The 25,378-nt window shown below is 38.8% G+C and overlaps 1 protein-coding gene across 1 annotated transcript in view; it reads right to left on the bottom strand.

Annotated features, from left to right (window-relative positions):
* Nucleotides 1–25,378, bottom strand: part of kcnd3 (potassium voltage-gated channel, Shal-related subfamily, member 3) — a gene marked incomplete at both ends in the record, with an annotated part of 107,055 nt that overhangs the window by 19,570 nt on the left and 62,107 nt on the right. The gene's annotated exons all lie outside the window — the stretch shown is intronic.

The following is a 25,378-nucleotide window of genomic DNA, read 5'->3' as shown; positions in this document are numbered from 1 at the left end:
AAATATTTGCAAGTCAAAAGCAATTTTTCCTGAGCTCAAGACAGACAACACAATTACAATAACTACATTACATTCTTTTCTATTCCCAAGGAAGAAGCCAGGGTGCATGTACCAGTGGGAGAGAAAAAAGGCCGGAGACAGAGGGAAAAGAAATGTAAAAGCTAAAAGGGCACAAGTTAAGTTGGTAAAGCAACCTTTATTTTTAATGGTGTTCATTTCTTATTCATGAGAAAGAAAGAGCAGGCAATTTGTTCTTGCTTTCCTTCTAAACAAGAAGTCCAACCGAATTTATTAGACCCAACTTTAGCTTACAAATAAACCTGGAACAAATATTCTTTAAACTTGGAACATAACACTGCATATGCTAAAATGATACAAAGTCTGACTGTGAAAAGGACATCGTTTGGTTTCATAGTTTGCTGTATGATGAGCCTATAATTCAGTTAAAAACTCTCCTCATAGTTGCAAATGACATTTCCTGTAAATTTATCCCTATATAGTTTTTTTTTTTAAATTTTTTTTTTTTTTATCATGAAAAGGATTCTACATAGCCAGTGGCAAATGTGGTGCATATTTTGATGTCTTCATATTACAGCTTTTCACATGGATGAGTGAGATAATGATTCAAGGAAGCACTTTGGTTTCGCTGACAGACTGAAAGACGAAGTCGCAGAGGCAAAGCCAGAAAGACAGCAACAGAATGTTGCTCGAGAATCTGTCTCTTCTGTGTCTCGTCACATTAGCCCCAGCAAAAGAGCAACTCAAGGTGTCAGAAACAGAGAAAACTGAGTGATACGCTGCTTCCAGCCAGCTGTAGAGTGAATACATCAAATAAATGCGACATTACAGAGAAGTCACAATAAGGTGCTTTCATATTGTAATGGAAATATACCCATATTTGGTATAATAGACTTAAATACTGTCTGTTTAAGATGGGATTTATGCTGAGAATTAGGTTGTGCATATGAGGAAAAAGTTAAAAAAAAAGAATATAAAGGACCAACAGAATATTTTATAAACATTTATAGTTTAATTCCACTTTTTGGAGAAAAAAAAAAAAAGACAGACAATAGGATAAAATAAGAATTGTTTGGTGTGAAGAAAAAGGTAGCAAGCAGATAAGTAGTCTCTAAAGAGATGTCCTTCAGAAATTTAAAAAAAAAATCCACATATATGTGACACATGACCCGAGGGATGTATTTGACCCCTCAGTTGATCCATCTGTATTTACTGAAGAAATGGTCTCTGTGGAAAAGTGACTGTCAAGAAAACCTTTCTTAAGAAAGGGAATAAGGAAAAAAAGGATGAGGAATGCCAAATTAAACGAGAACTGGACTGAAAATCAATGGCAAAAGATCTTATGAGTCCTCCCTTTGAGTCAGGACCTCAAAATAACTTAAGCAGTGTGGGATCATCTTGACAGAGAAAAGGACAAAAGGCAGTCAACTTCCAAAGAAAAGCTTTAAAATGTCCCTCAAAAAAGCCTGGAACACTGTTCCTGGAGACTACTTCAAGACATTAAAAGATGAAAAGAAGGTTCAGGTTGTATTGAAGCATAAAGATGGTCACATGGCTTATGTGCTGTTATTCCATTTTTATTTGCATGTTTTAATAAACTGATGCCCAAATATCTCCTTTCCTGACATCATACCAAGAAATGAAGGGCAGATCAATGATTTTGCATTGTACTTTACTACTTAGAAAAACATAGAGATAATAATTTACTTATATATTCACAAGGTCACTGAAAACATAAGGATAGAGTTCTGTTTGGCAATGGTTCCCAGATGCATTTGGTATATTAAGTCGCCTATAGAGTTGGCAGGGGGCAGATCTTACTGCTGCTGGACAGCATTCATACAAAGACCAGTGTGCATGTGGAGCTGCCCATCTTCAATCACTCGTATCACAAGAATCCTGCAAGAAAACCTTAAAATAACAAGTTATGGCATGATAAAAGATGGAATTAAAAAGCTTGACAGAATGCTTGATGATATCCATGTCTGAATTACCGACTGCCTTGTTTATGCAACATGTTTGACAGCAGCATTTAACAAAATGAAGGTGTGATTTCCCCGTGAAGAAATGTTATTAAAAAGCAAGATTGGCACTGCCAATACTTTGAAAGTACTTCCAGTGCTATTATCCCAAAACATGTCGCCAGACAGCACTTATCAAATTGGTCCACCATGACAAATCACACACAATGGTGCTGCCTGGTATTTGAAGACTTGGCGAACAATACCCAAGAGGCACTCCAAAAATGAACAGTAATCTGCTTAAGAAGTTTGCTCCTGATAGTCGTTTTAGAATCTAATGAAGCACTTCTGCTACCATTTGTTGGAGATGCTAAAAATGCTGAACGGTGACACACTTGCACACATAAACAACAAACACACACTCAGTTTATTTTAGAGGAGATGAAACAGGAGATGAAACCGCATGGTCATTAGTCACAGATTTCGGCGAAAGTAAACCCAATATGAAGCCATGTAAGAGGAGGATGGTGTTCATGTCAACAAAGTGAAGCGCTGCCCACACACAGAGACCCACTGGTCCACTGCCATAAATGAGAGCATACTTTACAGAGAACATTCATCGCCGCTTCCAAGAACTTTAATGGCCTTTCTACCCAAATTAGGCAATAACAATCCCATCAGTGGAAGCAAGGCTCCATCACTTGAAAACGTTTCCTCTCCTCCTCTCTTTAGAAGATGTTTCCATTAGGAGGAATGAAAAGCTAATCATATTCATCTGCAAGCTTTCTTTAATGGGATCCTATCAGAGGGTCCAACAGAGACCCCTTCTCTGCTAATACTACAGTCAATTTGCCACTCCCATTTAGACAAGCTGGCCTGTCTCTGATGATACCATCTCTGAGTCATTAAAAATGGCATAGGAATGAAGCTTGGCTTGACATTAAGGAGAAAAAAAAGCTTTAATAAGTAGAAAAAAGATATGCCTATGTGTGTGTTTGCATGTGATAAAAGAGGTTGTGTGTTATTTCTTCCCCTTTAAATGCAGGGGGCAGCTCCTTACTGTGCAAGACGATGTGAAGATAAATGTCTCTCGCAGAGGAAGAAGATGGATAAACAATAAGAGGAAGTATGCTAGACAGAGTGAGAATTTCACAGCAGATCTAGTACAGACAAAACGTTTTTTTGTTTTATTTCTCTCCATGTGCTTCTGTTTTGCTCTCTTGGAGCCATACATGTGCTCAAAAATACTGAACGATGGGTTTTTATGCATAGTTCCTGGGTGGATGCGCAAATCCCACTTGCACACAGTCAGGTCAGGTGGGCAGGTCAGTTCTTGGTCAGAGTTGTCACATCCCATCATCAGAGTGCCAGATCTCTGCAGGTTATATTAACAAAGTCTAGAAGGGTTTACTGAGTGGGACAGAGTGCTCTTTTGAAGGTATGCATAAGGACTAGTCCTAACAGAAACAGATACGGAGCACTGTGATGATGGCAGGTCACGAAGGCAGGGTCCACATATCAACTGATAAAACCAGCAACATAGAAGAAACACAACTGCTGTAATAATGGAGAAAGGAAGAAAAAACACTCATCAAGAAAATCTGATTTATTTAAACAGTAAGTCACGATAAGGAGAATGCAAAAAATAAACTGTTTTGCATTTAATAATTACTAAATTAGATAAATCTTTAGGAAACATTCAGTTGCACTTTGAACCCAGCAGCAGTCAGATCAGGAAACGTCCACCTCTGCTACATGACCATACTCCATGCAGAATCCTGTCCTTGCTCAGATATTAATGCCTATAAATGAGGATAGAGGATGAAAACATTTAAAAAGTTAATATGACTGTAGCATGTTGTAGACTCTTAACTAGAGATCAGCAAAGCTGTTAGTTAAAACACTTCAACCACACTTTAACTTTAGTTTTTTTTTTTCAGTTATCGCCAGGAATATGTTGTATTTCTTTTTCTACTGGTTTGAATGTAAATGCAATTAAAGGCATTTTCCCAGCTATTGCTGGAGCTTGAGTTTAAAAGATTATTGTCTATGCTTATTATTTGATTCAGTTGTCCACTAAAAAAAAAAGTTTTCGAGGAAACTATAGCTCTGTGAATAAATGAGATTAATTGAAATGAATTCATAGAAAGCCTCTATAATTATTTAATGTTCATTTGAGTCACACCCGTGTATACATAGGTATATATACAGTATTAGGGCTGTGACAACATGCTTTTGTCCCGATTCGATGCAGATTTTTTGGGTACCGATTTGATTTAAATTGCGATTCTCACAATTCCTAAACTAAAAACAAAGAAAAAATGTACAAAACCTTTTGGGCTCATCATTTTTTCTTTATTTCAATTAGGAAAAAACATCACAGTAGCCAGACCATCATTCTGCTGCTTTAATGCCCAAGAAGACAAGTCAAAAAAATCTATAGAAACTATAAAAATGGGGTGGTGGGGGGGCGTTGGCAGGGGTGGGGGGTAGTTGTGGGGCCCTGATCGGGGCCTTCCTGTCCCCTGCTCCCCCAGGGGTATCTCACATGGGACACATTGGGAAGGAAAGATGAGGGCGTGCATGAGCAAAGGAATGAAGTGGTGAATGGAATGTAAGAGTAGAGGGAGTAAGGGGAGGAATCAGGGTGAAAGAATTTAGGAAAGTGGGTGGCCACTGGGATAGGGGGAGGGGGGGGTGTATGCAGATGGGTGGGGGTGTGTATGTGAGGGTATGTTGGTGGTACGGGGGAGTGATGGGGCGGGTGTACAGTGAGGAGTGTGAATGTGGATAGAGGGGTGTAGGGAGGTGTGTGTGTGTGTAGAGTGGGGTATGTGTGTATGGCAGAATGGGTGAATATAGAGGGAGCAGGGATGTGTGTGTGATGGGGTGTGTGAGTATAAAGAAGGGAGTATGTGAATGGGGTCTTAGTAGGGGGTGCATGTTGAGGTGTATATAGGTGTATATAGGGGGAGCTTGTGTGTGGGTTGTGTTATGAGGTGTGTATGTGTGTATAGGGGAGTATGTGAGTGGGGGCACGGGGTAGGAGAGTGTGAGTTTGAGTGTGTGCAAGAGAATGGGTGGATAGGGTGTGCTTAAGGAGGAAGTGTGGATGTGTGAGTGTGTGTGTGAGTGGGTGATGGCACGTGTGTGTGTGTGTGTGCGCGCATGTGTGTGCATGTGTGTGTGTGTGCGTGTGTGGGTGGGCACGTGTGTGTGTGTGTGTGTGTGTGTGCGCGCGTGTGCGTGTGGGTGTGTGTGTGCATGCATGGGTGCACTGGGGTGCGGCCTGGCTGCCGCTCGGTGGCAGTCTGGGGATCCCGGCCCTCCGTCGGTGTGGGCTGGGCCCTCTGCCTGCGGGGGTGGGGGGTTGCTTCCGGGCTCTTGGGGCCGTGGGGCCCGCGCTCTGTCTGCCCTGGGTGGCCGGTGGTCCTCGCTGGTCCGGGCCTGCTTGGGCCTGTTCCCCCTGACTGCGGGGGACTCTGGCTGGGACCCCCCTATGCCTCCTCCTGGGTCGGTGCATGGCTGGCTCCGGGGTGGGGCGGTTGGGGTCTGCGCCTGGGGGTGGCTGCCGATGGCCCGGGTCTCGGGGGTACTCCTGGCGTGCCTCTTGCCTTTGTGTGGGAGGGGTCACACTGGCATGATCACCTTTCCCGGAACACGTTCCACTCTGCATGTTCTGCATGTGACACAGTCACCGAGTCGTCACGCAGTTTTATTCACTAACAGCAGCTAGTTTTCTCATTTCTGTTTGTTTCTCATTTCTTTAACTTTTTAGATTCAAAGTTTAGTTACTATGATCTAAAGTATGTGTAAGTATATGTCTTAATACTGGCGAGTGCGTATATGTTTGTACGTATTTATGTGTGTGTGTGCATATAGGTGTGTGTATATATGTGTGTATATATATGTGTGTATGTGTATGAATATGTATGTGTGTGTATGTATGTGTGTATAAGTATACATCTGTAGGTTGTTTTTTCTTTTTTCTTTTTTTTTTCTTTTTCTCCCTTTCCTCTCCCTTTATCTCTTTCACTTTTCTTATGAAGTGTTTTTTCTTCTTTCTCTTTCTGTCTTTTGTCTGTCCTCTCCGGTCCAGCAGTACAAACTCTACAATTCAAACAATAATACAAAATAAATATAGAAATAAAATAAAAATTCAGAAAGTCAAGGGGATCATTATATCTATAAAGCTTCCCTTGGCAAAGAAAATTTGCTCAGCAGAACACAGCATCCAGACCATCATTCTGCATTCTTAAATGCTGGACAAGACAAAAAAAAAAAAAAAAAAAACCCACGATAAAAATGACATAAAAAACTTCGAATGGTTTCTTTCTTTTTTTTTTTTTTTTTGTCTACATTCACACACCAATGACCATATAAAGAACCATGTGGGTTCAGTGTTTTGCCTGAAGACTATCTGGCATGTAGACATGCTGTGAGTTGAACTACTGACCTCACAGTTAGAATCTAATCTCGGCAGAATCATACTACTCCATATCACACATACTTGCAGCAAAAAAAAAAAGAAAAAAAAAGTAATAATGGAATGTAGAAAATCAGGAATTAAAATGAAGGTCTTAACTGAAAAAACTAAAACTGCTTTCCAGATAGATGCATCGTAGAATCACATAACCACTAAGGAGTAACGACCAAGCAATAAAAAGTTTTCTTCCAAAGGGTCATCAAGGTTTAAAAAAAACAAAAAGAGAAGGAGAGAGCAAATTTGCTGCAAAAGCAACCACCCCCCCCCAAAAAAAAACAAAAAACCAACAACCAACCTACCAAACAAAAAACATAACACTGCTTGAGGATGCGCAGCCTTAAAATGGCACTTTTAATTTGTAATCTAGAACTCCATTGCTTAGCTGTCCAATGAAGTCCTAAAGTTTAAGATTGTTGCACCTTTTCTCACTAGAGTGACATAATCTCAGGCAAGAGTGGGATTGTTGCTAGATCTGATGTTAAAGAACAAGTCATTAAGCTGACAAAAATAAGCTCCAAAGATGAAAGACTCATCAATGATTACACACAAAATTAGCATGATAAAATATATGTAATATCATAATCAGTGTTTTCAATATTTCAGGACTTTTTCAAAGGGATCCATTAAGATGATTGTAAAATTAATTATAAAACTTATCATATAAATATAATTGATAGAGAACATTAAGAAAACAAAAGGTAATAGAAAAGGATAAAATTAAGCTCTTTTTGAACATATTGTTGTTCTTGTACAATTACTTAGCAGAGAGGCATTTAATGGCAGTTTATCACATGCATCAACACGCCCACAGCTTTTGTTTCCAGTGCCAGCCCACACTGGCAACATCTTGATGCACGTCAAAGCAGCTTGACACTTCTCTCTGCACCTAATCTCATCTGGGAATTTGGGTTTTGTTCATTTTCTGGAATTTCACATGTGGACAAGCAGCATTCCTACTGTTTATGAATGAGCATAAATGAGCTAATTTTTTTCTGATCATACTTGTGTTCTTTCATCTTGTGAACATACTGTAACTTCCGATGGAGAAATGAAAAACAACTGAAAGTTTACTAACAATCTCATGAAGAAATAAACAGCTAAAGGAGGGAGACATGTTTTCCTGTTAGAGGCCTACTTGAGGTTTCAGCACCATGGACAGCTATTAAAACTGGCGTCAGTCTGGACCTTGATTTGCAACTCTGTTTACATGTCTTGCTATTCTGGTCCAAATTTAAAATGTTAATTTCGATAACTAATTTCTGAACCCAGAGAAGTCTATGCTGATGCGGCATAGCAAATTCACATCATCAGCTGGGATGTCTGGATGACTTAGTGTCTAATAACCCAATAGCAAACAATAATCCAGTCCAAAGTAAACAAATACCTTTCTGTTTGAGTCTGTGCTGTTCCACGTACTGTGTGTATCATAACATCATCTTACTTCTTTCATACAATTAAAACAGTCAACACTTATGTATCAATTAAGAATATATTGATATTAAACTTCTTGTTCCAAACAAATGCTTGTCCTCCTACAAAGGACACAAATGACGTCTGATAGAAATATAGTGATAAAACAGTTCCATTTTTTCAGGGGAAGGATGTCACTGAACAATGAAACTTAGCTCTTTTAAGTGCAACAGAGTGAAAGATTGTCTCTCCAGGCCAATAACTCTCTACCATCCATCCATCTGTACTGCCGTATGACATTTCATGGCCTGTCAGTCAAATGGAAGTAACTCTGATGACATATGGTTCTTCATGGATGAGCCAAACATCTATAATCACCCCCACAAATGTCACCGAAGGAAAGCCCAAAATAAGGAGGAGGAAGAATACCAGGTAGTGAGACATATGGCTAGACACAGAGAAGATGAGAGCATGAGAGTATGCTGAGACAGAAATGATTTGACACAAAGATGGCTAACTAGATTGTGTCAAAGCTTTTAGTCATAGGAAAATGTTACAAAGTGTTTAATCAGACAGTGTGGCGCAGTAATGATTTCACTGCCTGTCTGATAGCAATCTTGAAATGTGAGCCTCAACAAAGCATAACTAAAAGAATGTAGCTTAAAGGGGTGCTATTATGGTATTTTGAGTTTTCTGAGCTTTCTACAGTGTTACGGTGTTGAATCCTCATCAGACATGTGAACGACACTGTTTTTTTTTTTATCACCTAAACGCATGTTTGAGTTTGAGTTTGAGTTCCAGTACGCTCTCCGTTCGGTTTCCATGGCAACGAAAAACGCGTCGCTTTAGAGAGTTTTTTCTACTTGGAAATCCTTGTGACGTCTCGGGGGATAAGGTTCGGTGATTGGTTACCTTCTACTGGTTGACAAGGGCATGTACAAATACATCAGGCGGGTGGAAAACGTCGGATAAAGTTAATTCCAACGATGGCTGGTGAGTTTACCAAAGAGAGACATCCTGCTGCATTCGTTGCTGTGGGTTGCTGTTTTCCACTTTGTTTTCAGGGTCTGATTCAGGTTCTAACATGTAGGGCTGTATGCTATGTGTTGACATTGTATTTAGTTTTTTTTATTGAGTTCATATTAGCCTAATCCTTCTGTTTATGAGATGTTACAATGACGGCGAAAGCAGTTGCGGTGCGCGCTCAAGATGTAGCGCGGTGGCGGGAGGCGGGGCTTAATGCTGAAAAGTCTCAATCCACTCGTTTTGCCCACAGGCTGATCTGACAGCCTACGGAGAGGGTCTGAAGTAAATAAAGCGATTTGTGACAATAACTCGATCAATCCCAGCCCTTCTGGTCTCAGAAATAAAAATAAATTAGCCTGAAATGCACATAATAGTTCCACTTTAAACTATCAAACAGTGAAGTTTTTTAAAGCAACAACTACAGGCTTAAACTCACAGGAAGCAGCAGCCCTTGTGTGAATAGCTGCAGACATGACCTTGTTATCTACAACTGCACTAATCAAACATGTGTATTGTGAAAGGTGGGAACAATGCCAACAGCCTAAACCTAAAACCTACTCTGTGAAAATGCAAGAAAAAAAAAGTTGCAGGCAGCTGTCGCTATGGATACCCTGATAACTTCTATAAAGTCTCTAAACACCTGTGTTTTTTTCAGGAGAAAGAAAAAGCTGCAGTAATCTACTGAGTTCATTGTCCTTTCAGTAGGTCATCAGGGAGTGGAAGATAGTACAATGAACCACTGTCTTGCGATAATTTGACAGACTTATGGCTGCGTATATTATATGTAATAGGGACACTTTTTCAGTATTTCAGCTACAGCAGCTCACATCCAACCTGAATTACAGGACATTTTACCAAATTTTAATTAAATATCTACATTGCTATTTGTGGATATTAAAATACTTTCGCCGCAATATCAAATGATATAAAAGGCCACAATATGCTTTGGGTGTTAATATTGAAGCATGTGTGCCCTACAGTAAAAGATGTACAGCAATACAATGTAATATTTTAGCCTTGATGTCAAAAGAAACACTAAATCATCTCATGGTATTTAGACTTTATCAGATCAAGTTAAATACAACATTGCTTCATATTGTAAAGGTGAGTTTTCTTTTTCTATTTTCCTTTTTTGAACATACTAAGGACACAAACCGAAGCAAATCTGATTTTTCCCAGGGCTTTCTGTGGGGCAGACATATAGCCTATATTCTCATTTACATTTATCAAGTGGTGAGATGGGACTGGGAGAAAGAAACACACAGATAAATTGATAAAGTAAAGGGAATCAGTCTCATTCTGCACTGCAGGCAGAAGAAAGGTCATTATCATCACTCATTTCACAACCAATCTCACACTGAATCTCACTGAGGGATGGCCACCATCTCTCTTTAACACACACACAGTTGGAATACACCATTGTGACTTGGAATGGATTGACTTGACATGGTGTAGACTTTGTGGTTTATTTTCACTATATGTTTAGACCCTGTGACATAGCTGGTGATGTTTTGACATTGTGACTGTACTTCAGCGTGTGTGTCAATACAATATGTGGTTATGGTGAAAACCTATGTGGCAGGTATGTTTGAATAAGAGTAGTGAACATGGCTGCTTCAACAAGGTGAAAATTAATGCTGCAAAACTTACAGCTGTATATATATATATATATATATATATATATATATATATATATATATATATATATATATATATATATATATATATATATATATATATATGATCTTTATTTGTTTTTTGTAATTTCTTATCTTCTTTCCTGTTCAAAATTATCCTGGATCCAGGCGGTGATTTGGATCGCTCCAAAAATGGGATGGAATCTAAGTTTGACCAAGACCCAAAAATATCACAAAGATTTGTTCTGTCGTCCTTTTGAAAACTTGCTAACAGACAGACAGACAAATGCTGCCTCCGGCAAGGATGTAGCCTCTGCCACATCTCTGCCACGTAATAAAGCTTTGCCTCATTTCTTGAGGCAATATTTAGCCCATATGCTGTAGTTCTCATGGACACAAATTCCAGTGTTCAAGCGCTTCTTGAAGAATTTGACCACACAGGAAAATCTAGGCAGTGCAAATGTTTTAGTGCCCAGGTAGCTTAGAAGACCACTAGAGTGAGAGTGATGATTTAGATGGCACTTCATCAATTTAACACAACAGATAGGCCAGAAAACATCATGGACACTTTAAAAAATAATCTACACACAGTTCCCAGTGGTAACTGGCAGGTTGTTCGCAGATAATTCTTATAGATAAACAAGTTGTGGTAATAAAATTATTTTATTTTTTTTTTTTTCAAAAATCAGGTATCAGGCAGCTGGAAAAGAATTCTTAAATCCTTCTGCAAATAAGAAGTCAATACAAGTGTGATGTTTGCAGCTGTTTTTCCTTCAGAGACAATTCAAGGTTAAACATAAACATGATGTGAAGTCATTCGCATTGATTACAGGTTATTATAGCAATCAGCAGCTAGTGATTGTCAACGTTTTCTCCACTGCAGCTCCATCTGTGCACCAACACGCAGCTTTCTTTATTTTCCCAACTGATCTTTTAAGTAGCCAGTTAATCCCATGTGTGTAAATATCCTTCACAATGCTGTTTGCTAGGCGACTCCTATTAAACACTGGGAGTCCACTTATTTATCAAGATGGTGATAAACAATTGAGCCCTGCGAGTTTTGCTCGTTTGTGTGATAGAAGTGTGTATGCCAGTCATTGTAATAAGCATATTCCAGACTGCTATCAACAGAACGCTTCAGTGAATCCACTTTCAAGAAAACACAGGAAGTTCAGAGGCCTTCATGAAAAGAATTGAGCATGAGAACTTTTAAATATGAATTACATCAGAGATAGAAACAGTCCCCAAAGCTTTGTACTGACTGCCTGCATTCTGCCAACTAAAAACAGCACTGCCATTAACACGTTTGTGTAAGGCATGCATATTAATGAGAAATGGTAATTTTTGGTGTGTGTGGTTATGTAAACTTTTTTGATAACAGGCGTATCACTACGAGTGGAAAAATACTTAAAGTCTCAGAGGGATGGCAGAAGTGCCCGTATGGATAAAACCAGTAATGTCTGTTGATAATTGAAAGTGGAACCCCTTTATCTCTGTGCCCTTGGGTATGCTGAACAGTGTATCAGTGTGGCTGAGGTGAAGAGGAGGGAGGCTGAGGAGCTGAGGCACAATTACCTTGATATGTGGTTCAATTAAGCTTCAAACAAGAACTAACCACCCATGGCTGACACATGAATCTCAAGAGAAATGTTTGAATTTAGAGACGGATTTCTTTGCTAGACAGCAACAAAATAGAATTCAGGGATTTTTCAGGCCAAAACATTACCAAAACACAGCCTAGAAGAGAAACGAATCAATCATCTCTTTTAAATCGTTCAGTTCAACGTGTTCCCAGATCACTGCAGTCTTTCTATGGCCTTATTGCGTTTTTATCCATGATGGTGCTGATATTCATAGACGAAAAGAAGCAACGCTGCGTGAAGAGATAAGGCTGGAACTACAAGGCATGAAAGAGAAAGGTCAGAACCTAGGAGTTCACGGGTCATCTTCACTTCCCATGAAACCCAGTCATGAGAGCAAGGTGACTGACTGACTAGTCCCAGTGCAGATTCTTCCCAGAGAAGATGGATCAGAAAGAGATGATAAAAAATGTATTAGAGGAATGGAAGTGAAGAGGAATGCAAATGTGTAAAAGAGTCTACAGTGAGGGGGAAACAAAAGGAAAGTGGGACTGGAGCGTGACCCCCACAGAAAGAATCACCAAATGAGACAGAGGGAGGGAATGGAGATAAACTGATAGAAAGAGAGATTATTGTAAAGTATATTTCAAGATGTCAGATCTGCTCTGCCTCCCATTCAGGTCACAGTGATTGCATTTGTTTAACTTGGTAGGATCATTTCCTTCTGTTGTGGAGTCTGAGTGTGTGTATTTGTGTAATTTGTGTGCTTGTGAAGCACATAGAGGGCCAACATTGTTGTGTGCCTCTACGTTTTTGTTTGCATTCATTTGCACGAGTGTTTCTGTGTGTATCTGCTCCGCCCCACATGAAAAGTACTTACTGTCAGTGGGTGCTGCTATTTTTCATGACTTGCACTGCATGTGACTACAACACAATAACTTAAAACTCAATGGTGATACAATTATTTTTCCTTTGCCCTGCCTCAGCTTTCCACTACAAAGCTACTGGCAGATTTTTACAATCTAATTCAATATCAGGACGTCAAAAGGTAGCCAAATGTGCCAACAAAGTCAATATAAGATGCCCAATGGAGCTGCAGGTCTGGAATAATTGACTTAGGTATTGAACTAGTGAACTTTTTCTCAAAAGGTGATGGAAATTAATCAAGCTCTGGTCAACTGTTTGTGCCCTTACTCCCATGAGGCAGTTGAAGCAATTCTTCATGCTATACATATACAGTGTTTGCAGACTTTTTCTGGATAATAACAGCATTAAGGGTTTAGTTTCCCTGAAAGACCAGGAGAAACTCATTGCTGTGTTCATCTCCAGTAGAATGGATTACTGTAATGGTCTTAACATGGCTTTCTAAAAAGAGCATAAAACATCTGCAGCTCATCCAAAACACTGCTGCTAGAGTTCTAACCAGGACTAAGAGGTCTGAACACATCACACCAGTTTGAAAATCTTTAGTCTGGTTTTCAGTCAGTCACACAACAGATTTTTAAAACCGTGCTGATCATTTATAAATCCAAGAATGGTTTAGGCCCAGAATACATCTATAAAATGTTCAGAGAATTTAAACCCGAACTGAGCTTTTGAATTCAAAGGCTCTGGTGGGCGAGTGGAAAAAATGGTCAGTGGCGATTAAACTTTCACCAAATGAAGAAAATCCAGGTGAAACCATTCCTTTTCCATGCAAGACATATGCATGGTAGCTTTTAACTTATTTACTTTTCATAATTTAAATTTAATTTTTTTATGACTTTAATGTGATTTTTGCTGTTTCTTTTCAACCTTTTGGTTTTCTTTGCACCATCTGTAATGCTTTTAATGCTTTATGTGAATCACTTTGAATTATCTTGTACATTAACTGTGCTATACAAATAAACTTGCCTTTCCTAAACTGTTGCTTACCCAAGCAATGACACAAATCAACTAGGTTAGTCTGAGCTGTATAAAGCAAATGGTATTCATTGATGATTCTTTTTCAACGAAGTCAAAATAATATTTTCTTTAAACCATACTGATGTATTTGTCAATAATTTTAAGAACTCTCCCTCTGAAAACAAACTTTCTCATCTGTCCTTTATTACAATACCAAGGCCAGCTCATACACCCAGTTCTTTGATGTAGCCTGTTGTCATGGGGACCTTGCTAGTGCTGCAATACTGAGCAGCATACAGAGCACCATGTCACCACAGTTAAAAGGGTTACATTAACATCTGCGGCAGGTTACATTAGAGCGGGGCTACATTACCCATATGTGGTGGCAAAATACATTTGTAGCAGCAGGGGCAGATCTATTAGAGTTTAGCATCAACTTATCAGGGGTAAGCATTCAACCTATTTGATGTAAGTGTAATACATACAGTGCATGGAGAGCCACAACTTCAGCTCTCAACCTCAAAAATATTTGCAGAGTTAAAAATGTAGTAAAATGATATTTCATAGAACAGAAGACTTAAAAAATAGATGACCTTACTCTGGCACCAAAAGTGGATACAGGAGGTGATGCACACAATTTGCTCCTCATCCTTGTGTGAATCAAAGTTTTCTGTCTCTCCCCACAATATTGGCTGGCAACAGGCCGAGTTTATCAAACACTGTTTTACAACGCCTGACTTATTGACTGTGAACATAGCCAACATGGCTCCTCTCATCAGTGTCTGGCGCAACAGCAGCAGCATCGACTGAACTGATCTATGACCAAGTCTGATGGAGATACGGTCAATGCAGCTAACTGCAGCTGCCTGGTGCTTCTAAATCCACTTTAGACTGGTCAATGTACTGTTCGGTAAGAAGAGCTGAGATAACAACATGCAATCCCAACTTGTCATGTTGGTCCATGAAAATCAAGAATGGCTCAAATAAACATTTGCTCAAAAGCTTTCGACACAGGAATAATTTGAATGCAGGAGTGCTTATTTTCTTCTTTGTGCCAATTATGTGGAGATTCAACTTTATGTTCAAAAGGAAATTTTGACTTTTGAATAACTATTAAACAACTTAAATAATGGTTTGAACTGCACCAGATTACAAGACCTCCTTTCATTCAAATGGAAGTTTTAATATTAAAATCTAATTGAAAATGGCTGGTAATGGCCTTTTTTAACCTCACAGACATCTTTGTAAAATCCTACTACAGTGAATCAGTGGTGTAATTACTGTTTTAATATAATTTACTTACTGTCTAGAATGTACAGCACACTATAAACATCAGGCTCAAAAAAGTTACTATACAGTTCTGGCTCTATGTATAGGCCCACTAATCTAGTGTCACAAATGAACTAAAATATAAAATTCATGAACTTTGTGCCTTTCAAACTTATGTTGGATAGAGATCCCTTACAGCATATATGATTGCTTTCTATATTGCTGTGCTAGTGTATGTATGATGTGAACTATCCATTGAAAGCTGCTAGGCAAAATTTGACGGGCACATAACTAGATCTGAGATACAGTTGGTCACTGGTTATGACTGATCTAGCTAAAAATCCTCCTGTTCCAGTCACCGGCCTATCATTTCGGTGCATCTCATGGAAGAAGAGTGAGTCTAAACCAACAGTGGCAGTAGTTAACGGTCAGCCTGTCTGCATGGATCAGTATTTGTGGATGAAGGTAGATGTCTGGATGCCAGTGTGAGTGGAGGAAAGTAGGTTGCAGGAGAAACTAGGGCACCACTGAGACTCAGGAGAGGTGTCTCCAACCCAGCCTCCTGTCCTATTTCACTGCTGGGCGAGACTGGCATGTGTGTTTGTTGTGTGTATGTGTGAGTGCATGTGTGATTTAACAGAGGGAGCACCCTGGGCAATCAAGGGAAAGCTTCAGGCACAGGAGGCAGAGAGATAACAGGCAGACTCCAGGTAGGCTACCTGTGGGAGAAAAGAGGCCCAGTGACATGCTTCTTTGCTGGGGTGGAATGGATGTGCAGAAACCCCCCAGGGCATAGACCAAATGTCAGACTGTCTGTGCACACACTGGAAAACTGCTTTGAGCTTTATTGGAATTTGTCACTTGTGTGTATGTGCATTTGCCTTTAAGTGTATATGTGCCAGCTGGGCAGATAACTGAGTTGAACAAGGCAGCACAGACAGGTGGAGACAATGAGTATGCAGGTGTTTTTGTTTGGCCGTGTGGGTGAAAAAAAACCTGTTGACCGTCAGTGGCAATATTCTGTATCTGCAGTGCATTTTAGCAAATATGCACTATACAGCACACCTGTTGTGAAATCTACCTAACCAGGCTTTCATGTACTCACCTAATGTTCACCATGTTGCAATGCTGAGCTACCAGTCTCCATTTTCCACTTGTCTGGGGTTTTCAAACACATCACTAATTCATTCCTGGAATTTCCCCCATGCTAAGTTTGAACTGAAATGCTGGCCCTTTAGTGTTGGGCCAAGTTACATCCTAGCTTGTGCTGTAAGCCTATATCCAGGCAGGGCTCATCCCACACTGCAACTCTACTCTCCAGTGACTGGTCCTTGTTAGCAAATCAGAATAGAGATTTAGGTTAATGTGTGAATCGTGCACAGCTATTTGATCTTTAACCATGTTGGCCATTGGTAGCACATAGTCATGTGGGTGTGCGTGCCGTGTTGGGTTGCCAGATTAGGTTTTGATGGGTTAATTAGCTGGTCATGTTATCCTGAGATGTAATGAGGACTGGTTTTGTTTTACAGCACCTGTGGATACAGCACACTAACGACAGCGCTAACTAACGCTATGTTAGAACTGGAGCTAGCGTTATCATCTGATGAGTGTTTATTCCACATGAATACACATAAAACAAACTCCACATATAATGACAGATCTATGACACAGAGAAATACACAGTTCCTACACTTGTTTCCTTTCAAAGTCCCCTCTCTTCCAGGTTCAAATTTTCAGACTTTCTCTTTGAGAATATTTTTGGTATAAGATCACAAACAAAAGCTCATCAGGCCAGTGATAAACATCCTTTTATGATTCTTAAAAGAATGTATGCAAGTACTATATACTGTTCACTGTAAAATGAAACCAGGATAAATCCACCATATGAAATGTGATTTAAGAAGAAATACTTTAGAAACAGTTAAGCAAGAACATTTTGTATCCAAGGAAAATATAATAACCACTACCTTGATTTACTGTATATCAGGATTCCCTCCTTGTAAGTTTCCTCTATGAGCATTAATTGGGAAAATAAATAAATAATAAAAACAATAAAATAAAATAAAATATGCCAAAGTAACAGCAGCCACAATACAGTGACATCTACAGACCACTTCTTAGTCATTACGGGTGTTTTATGACTCTGTTTTATGATTCTGCACAAGTTGTAGGAACATTTTTCTAGTAGGAGGTTAATCTGTAGTATTTGGGCCCTCTAACAACAAACACTATTGTCTGTGTTGTCAGGAACCACAAACAGCAGCACTGTCCATCCAATGTATGTGACGTATCACTGTATTGCTTAAATGCTTTAAATGTCTTTAAAAAACGGAACTCTTTTTCTCTTGCTTTAACAGGCAAACATTGCGCTACTGCAAAAGTCAAATATGTTATTTTAAAAGCCATTAGTTACTGACTTACTTTGTAGTTTGGTCAAAGTATGAGGAGGCCTATATTTACACGTCAACATTTTTTTTAATATTATAGTCATGTTAAATTTAGTACAGTTATAAGACACCTTGGGGCAAATCTGCTTATCAGCATGTGACAAACAAGGGATAAATAGACCTCTCTGTGTAGGAGTGTGTGTTCAGTCACATCTCACAATTTTTACCTTGCTTTCAACACCATCCTGCTTGCTCTAGCCCACATGCTATCACACAGTGGAAAATGTTTTTACTGCTCTGATGAGAAAACATGAAGAATCCTGTTGCTTGTTTGCCCAGTTAATCTTTTTTTTTTTTTTTTTTTTTTTAAGAAATCTTGGATTTTCAAAATTTGAAGAACAACTAGAGAGGAAAAATTAAGGAGACTGTGAAAGTCCAAATTTTCTTTCCATACTTATATCATCCAGTTTTTCCATACTCTAAGGATTCCTTGGTTCTAAGTTATTTTAGAGAAATTCACATGAAAACACTGAAATGTCAAAACAGCGACCAGAGCATCAGATGAAGTCTTCTGATGAGGACGAGGAGCGGGTGTTTGAGCTGAACAACTTAGATTTCACATATCGATTCTGTAGCAGAGTAATGGGTGGCTGGAAGAGCAAAAAATAGGGCAGGCTACACACAGGCACTGTAAAATTTTAATTTCAGAAAGGTCAGTTTTTCTTCAAGGTCACATGTGAAAATAATCTTCAAAGTAAGCATGGCTGAAAAAGAGCGAAGCGCTGCTGGACTGCTGAGGATTAACCCGCAGGACAGAAAGAGTTCTGTATTCCACAGTGTGAGCAAGGGCCAATATGCAAAGGATGGCTGTTAACAAGCACCATAAGCCAATTAGTTACCATGGCAATGAATAAAAGAAGAGAAAACAGGCTCTTTGTGACAGAAACCAGCTTTTACATTAGAGTTCAATATGCTTTACACCTACCTGTGTAGTGTTTAAATAAGTTAGTCACAAGGATAAAGCACCATGCATGCAAAACCATGAATATGACACACAACAGGACATGAGGGTGTTTTAAATCCTTTGTATTCAAATGGGATCACCTGAAGAGGATGGAACATGTGTTAACCCATGCATCACAAATCTCATCACACATCAGAGATAATGCTGGTGATTCTAATCCATCAGAGAGCCATTTCTAACAACAACAACAAAACAGCATGTGCAGCTGACTGTCTTTTCCACACCTATAAGTTTAACATAAATACTACATTTACAAAACTGCTTTAAAATAAGGCAGTCATGTTAAGGTTTCTTATGATTTCTCTATTCGCCAACAAACCTGGAAAAATGGTGAGTAGCATAACAACACTGATGTCTTTCAGGGTAGACAATATGGATGTTTGAGGACTGCATGTGCATAGCAATTTTATTTGGGAGGATGAAAAGGAGGAAGGGCAACTCTGTCGACAGTGCATGCTCAAACATCACAATTTTCATAATTATTACAAGACTTAAACTATCGAGGAAGTGATATCCAATCCAGGAAAATTTCATGCAGAATGTGTCTGTTTATGATGAAATAAACACAAGGTTAAGCCCACAGTGGGCTTTACTAGATGGCTTATTTAGTCTTTTACACTCTTGATTGCCTCTTGAGAGACTCTATGTCCACTTAAAGGGATTGCATTAACCTCTTCCACTCTCTGTGGGCAGATGAGCTGCTCTCTCACCTCGCTTTAAGATGTACTCTCTATTAAAGTCTTCCTTCTTTGGCTGGGATTTGTGTTTGGCCTCTGTTCAAATTCACACACACGCTTCCAAAGCCAGACACAGTCTAGCATGCTCTTGTCCAATATATCACCCTACTTTTTCTGACACTTTTCTTGGATAGCTGAAACTTTTCTTTCTTTATTTATATTTTGAAAGTACATTGCCATCTTGCACTTCTTTTAAAAGAAAAGCATGGACAATAAGTTTACGTAAGAGGTGGAAACATATGCTATCAAACCTGCAATAACACTATGGACAAAACAGATGCTGGCAGACTTGCACACATTCCAAGCTTTTTTCCACTGCCTCATCCACGACTGTCTTGTATTCTCCAAGGCCAATGCAGGTCCTCCCAGAAGTATTTAAATCTCTCAAAACACCTGCAACTGAGGCTTGTACAGATTGCATGACAGCCGGCGTACCTGGTCCCCTCTTCTGCTTGCTCTGCCCTGTTCTCTGCCCTCTCCATCTGGCTGTTCTAGCCTTTTGCTCCAATCATTGCAGCATATGCAACCCAAGCAGGTGGTGTGCCAGCCAATCTCTGGCCTCTTACCAGCCCATTCTCCCCTTGACAAGTTAAGAATGGACGTTTCCTTACTTTACATCTGGTGCGCTTCTCCTCCTCTTTTCATTTAATCTTCCACGTTAAATGGCATCCAGCAGGAAAAACTGTTGTGTGGTCACAATAAACTTCCTAAACTGATGTACACTTTAAAATTTCTGTTGATTTAATTATGAAAAATTTGATTATAGTCATTATATTCAATTACACTAATCAGTTATAAAACAGCATTTACAAAGAGATTGTTAAAAATGTAATATGAACATATTTCTGAATGATTTCTCTCCATTTTTAGTATTAATTGAGTTTCTGCCCTACCTAATTTATTCTCTACAAAACCCACAAAATTAAACAGATGGGACACAAACTCCTCAAAACACCTAAAACTAGTTATTCTCAGGAAAAGTGCTGAGGTTTTACTATTTCTCATATTATTTGATTTAATTGCGATAAAAAGTATAACTAAAATGTCTAACAAAAGTCCAAGCAGTTTGTGGTTTTGTTTTGGCGATATAAATGGCACAATCTAACAAAACAATCACTTTAAAACCACCGTCCCATACTAAACGAGCTGTCATAAGTAAGCAGTTGTATACTTATAATATTAAATTTTATCGTTTTAAGAAAGAAAAATCTCCCTGCCGGCAAATCCTTAGATGCATGTTTTTATGAACCTATTTATAGTTTTAGAACATAGGTTTTGTGGCATTGGATCAAACATTTGGATGTTGAAACACAAAGTCAGCACTGCAAAGACTTTGTTTGCTTTGAGACCTTCAAGGCCTCACTCTGCTGTCTTAAAGGGTTGGATTCATAATTTTTTTCTGCTGTTAGGAAAAATCTACTGGAAATTTGGAAAAAAAAATTTGATGATTATTTGGGCTTCCTTTTATTTTATTAAAATGTATTGTATCTTCGTCTGTTGTAGGATATGTGACATCTCATTTTTTTCCACCCCTCTTTTTTCTCAGAATGGCAGACACAAAAATGACTTTGTTGATCTTGCTGATGACTGAGAAAGCAAAACTAAGATAAAATAAAAAAAAGAGAGGCAGAAAGAGAATGGTTTGAAAATACGAATTTGACTGTAAGCGAACAAAAGCTGTATTCAGCAGGAACAAGACTTGCAGTTCCAGTGAATTTGACATACATACAAATGATGTGATTTAGATAAATATTCTAAAGCACAATTGCTATTATAAGTGAGATCTACGAGAAGTGTAGCACGGTAGGCTGAGAAAAAATCTTATAATTCCTAAAGAAATCAAAAGAAAAAGGATTCATACAAACCAAATAATGGCTTTTTTAAAAAAAATATAAATTAAACTACTAAATAATATACCATATTTTAATTATGTATGTATAGAAAATGACTCCAATTGTAACAATAAAGTAATCACAAATTATGGAATCAATAATGATAACTAATAGAGATGTGCCAATACTTTTTTTCAAACCGAGTACAAGTACTTAGATTTGAGGTAATGCCAGTACTGACTACTGATTTGAGTACTAATAGATCTTATTACAGTTTAGTGGAAAGAAATGTGTATCAGAATGTCAGATGAGACGACTAAATGTGTTAAATCAAATGGGTCATTGTGCAGCCATCCCCAAAACGTACGACTTGAAAACTGTCAGAATCTGTAAGGAGAACTGTAAGGAGGATAAAGAGGCTTTTCACAGATTCGGTGCATAGCTGTCAGAAGGCACCTATATGCCCCAAATCATCTCTTTTACTTCTCAGCTTCTCTAATTCCAAATTCAGACTCATAGAAGCCTCAATAACAGGACAATGATAAAATCCATTCATAAATATGATTATTAATCTCTTTGTATTACCATTTTCATTTTGACAAGCTTTGCTTTTTCCTGTTGGGATCAGGATGAGAAGTATCAGAATACTTTTATAAATTACAAGTACAAATATACACACAAAGTATCAGACCGACATCTAATACTGGTAACGGGTATCTGTCCATTCCGAATAATTAATGATCAAATGGATCAGTCTCAAATGAGGCAGTCTGGTGATTTAGTTTACTTAAGGTTCTTTAAGAGTTATTTACTTAGCTGGCTTACTTTTAATTCAGTAAAACTGTAAATAAATAAATATTACTTGTTACAGATCTTTTTTCCATTTCATTTGTACAGTGTGATGACAACATTTATACCATCATAGGCCACTTAAAATCCATTTAAAGAAATAGGAAAATTAGTGATTCATTTCTCGTTGATGTCGGGCATTTATTACTATTATCTAGTGAAGCACAGAAAGGCTACCTACAAAATAAAAAAAAGACAATTCTGATATGAAGTAAATCCTGAGAAATGTTCTGTGTTTTGAAGGATTTGGATGAAATTAAGACTGGATGGTCCCAAATGTCAATGTGGCATAGAGGGATGGAATGTGGGTCTGAGCTGTTCTGACCTCTGTAACTGGAACATGTAACTGGAACATGTAACTGGAAATGTGAAATATCCTTCATGCCACTCAAGCAGATACCATAATGAAATATCATCAATTTAGAATAAAATGATCCTTCACAGTATTTCTGAGCTGGTCAAAGTAGCTACAGGTTGTTCAAATCTAGCAAAGATGGTTAATAAAAGATACAATATTCATATTCATGGAGTATGCAAACATGAGTGGCAAGTTTCACACTGTGTATTTTTTACAGAAAAAAAAAAGGAAAAAAAATCATTTCCAAGATTCGACCCCTCTACAGAGATAACAGCTCTAAAAACATGCCCCCCCCGCATGCTATGCAGGCGTGCTTGTTACACACTTTTTTCACCCTTCCCCAAAGCCTCATCAACACTAATACAGAGTACAGAGGAGAAACAGCATGTTATTTTTAGTACTGCTAATGCTCGCAGCAGGTCTGGTTCCCCTGTGTTTAGCATATGCATGGTGGCAAAGAAAAATGCACACACACCAAACCCACACAGATAGAAACACAGATGCCATTACTTATACATAATTGCAGATTGAAACACACTGGCTACAGTGCAGTTTCACATCCAGACATTCCTTCCACTGAACTGTGTATGTTGAGTCCAATTGCTCTGTCATAACAATTCAGAAATGCTGGGGAAAGAATATACAATACTAAGCCTTGCTTGCACAGATACACGCAGAAAAGCAGCGGCGTGAAATGCACTTCCAGCCAAATGCAAAAAACTCAGATACACATCAGTGGTGTCTCTTTAGAAATATGTCTGTTTGATGACAAAATTAAATCTGGTTTTCCTATATGTTGGTATCTTTGTGCTGGAAGAACAGAGAGCAGCAGGGAGTTGGACAAGATGTTCTGATTTTCTTTTACATATATACACTAGTTAAACCTCTTTAAGCTGCTATTAAGAACTATCTTTGCTAACAATAACAGAAATGTTACACTAAGAGTTTTGGCTAATCTTTAGAAAATAATTATTTCTTATTTAACACCTCTTGATCATCTGCTAACTCAGTGGAGTCAAAAGAGAGCAAAACTTTTATTCAAATTCTTGTTTAGTAGACGCTCTGGCACAGGCTAAACAGCTTATGACAGGTTTGACTTAACAATAGAAGATCAAGCAGTCCTTTCTGTATGTAGAGGCTTTTGCCTAACATTTACCTTAAGGTATTAGCGACTGTTATTTACTCCATGAAGGAACAGTCCTGAAACACGTGAAACATGAGAGAGTAATAATGTTCAGTGGAACCCATTCATTTGTTCACCAGCTTCAAAACAAAAAGCATGGCGGGACATTTCACTCTCTGTAAACACTTGCAGTTGAGCTGAAAGCTTTTCCATTTCAAAGCCTGCAGGCCTGCAGGAGAGAAGATCCAAGTTTGTAACTGGGGAAGACTATTATCGCATTTCCATAATAATGTTTCTTATAATTTGATGCAATGGAAGTTGAAGTCTTCCCTTGTGTATTTTTTTAAGAGAATGTTTATAGGAGTGTGTGCTTCCACGTGCATTGTAGGCAAGGCTGGTATATGCACAAAGCTGTTCGTGTGTACGCCTGGGGCACAGAAACAGCCTTTGGCCAAATACTCAGGCTAAGTTAGCATCTTTGCTACATGGCTGCGGGCAAGAGAGTTGCTTTGGATCTGCAATTAGCATTCTTAGATACAGTACAGTGAAGGAAGATGAACACATGCATCAACTCACATCTTCTCCTCGAAGGAAGATTTGGGTTAAAATTTTCAGAAATATTTTTTCATGTCACATTAAAATTGCTTTTATAGCTGTGATTCCATGGGCTCATTTGAGGTTGGCTAAAACAATGGTATGGTCTGAAATCTAACCATGTGCACTGACCTTTCTATTAGCCAAATTATACGTCCAGCCCCCCTCAATCCAAAGCACTAACATCAGCCAAAATATGGCAGTCGGTACCTCTGTGGCTGAGCCAACAGACCGCCTGGTCTTCCTGCTTGAAACCTTATCACTGTGTCTGCTTGAGAATGATTTTCTCACCGGCCAGCTCCATAGATATGCATGCAAAACCTGCCAAACAGGTACAGAGAAATACACAGACTCACAAACACATCTGAGGGCTGCACGGACCTGACCACAGGCTGTGTGTGTGGATGATGTTCCATTGTTTAGTTCCGCACAATTACATTCACAATAACCCAGCCCCTCAGGTCCCTCACAGCCAAAAGCTGTGTTCCATTAACAGCCTTGTTCCAAAACACTCGTAATGGGCCTAAATGTAATCAACTTACTGAGAGCAGTTTATTTTAAATTTACCACAATGTCAACTGGTGCAGGCCTAAACTACCAAAAACTAAACACAAAGTACCTGAAGCTTTAGGCCAGGTGCTGAAACATGTTGGTGAGGGAGTACGGAAGCCTGGAAGGGAATGGCGGCAATAGGGAGAGAATGACCACACCAATCTGTCCAGATCCTACAGCCATAGTACCGGCCTTGGACTTTCATGCACTGACAAACACAATTAATTGGGGCAAAATGTGGTGCCTCCAGGGCTCCAGTTACTCTTGGCTCATTTAATCTGTTCTGCCTTCAAGCTGTCTCACCCCTCCAGTGTGTTTTAAGCTGTAGCAAGCTTGGTGCTGTGATGGTCATATTCATTTAAGCCCCATCTCAACCTTCCTTAGGATAAGAAGACACAAACTAAATATTCATTACTTCCGTGGTGCTTCCAAGAAGCTTTTTTTTTGTTGCCCCTTTTTGCTTAGAGGAGTAGTGGAAGAAACAAATATGACTTCTGGGAGAAAAAAAAAAGACTATGAAAAGAGAGAAGTTTGGGACTCAAGAGATTTAAGTCTGTAGCTCTTCTACATTAATATTAGAATGAATCCTTGTGATTTACTAACCAAAACAAAAAAAGAGAACAGCAGAGTGGCAGTGCTGAAAAGAAAGAG

The sequence above is a fragment of the Telmatherina bonti genome (assembly GCF_933228915.1).
Source record: "Telmatherina bonti genome assembly, chromosome: 4".
Lineage (NCBI taxonomy): Eukaryota > Metazoa > Chordata > Actinopteri > Atheriniformes > Telmatherinidae > Telmatherina > Telmatherina bonti.
This window is presented reverse-complemented; position numbering and strand designations above follow the sequence as displayed.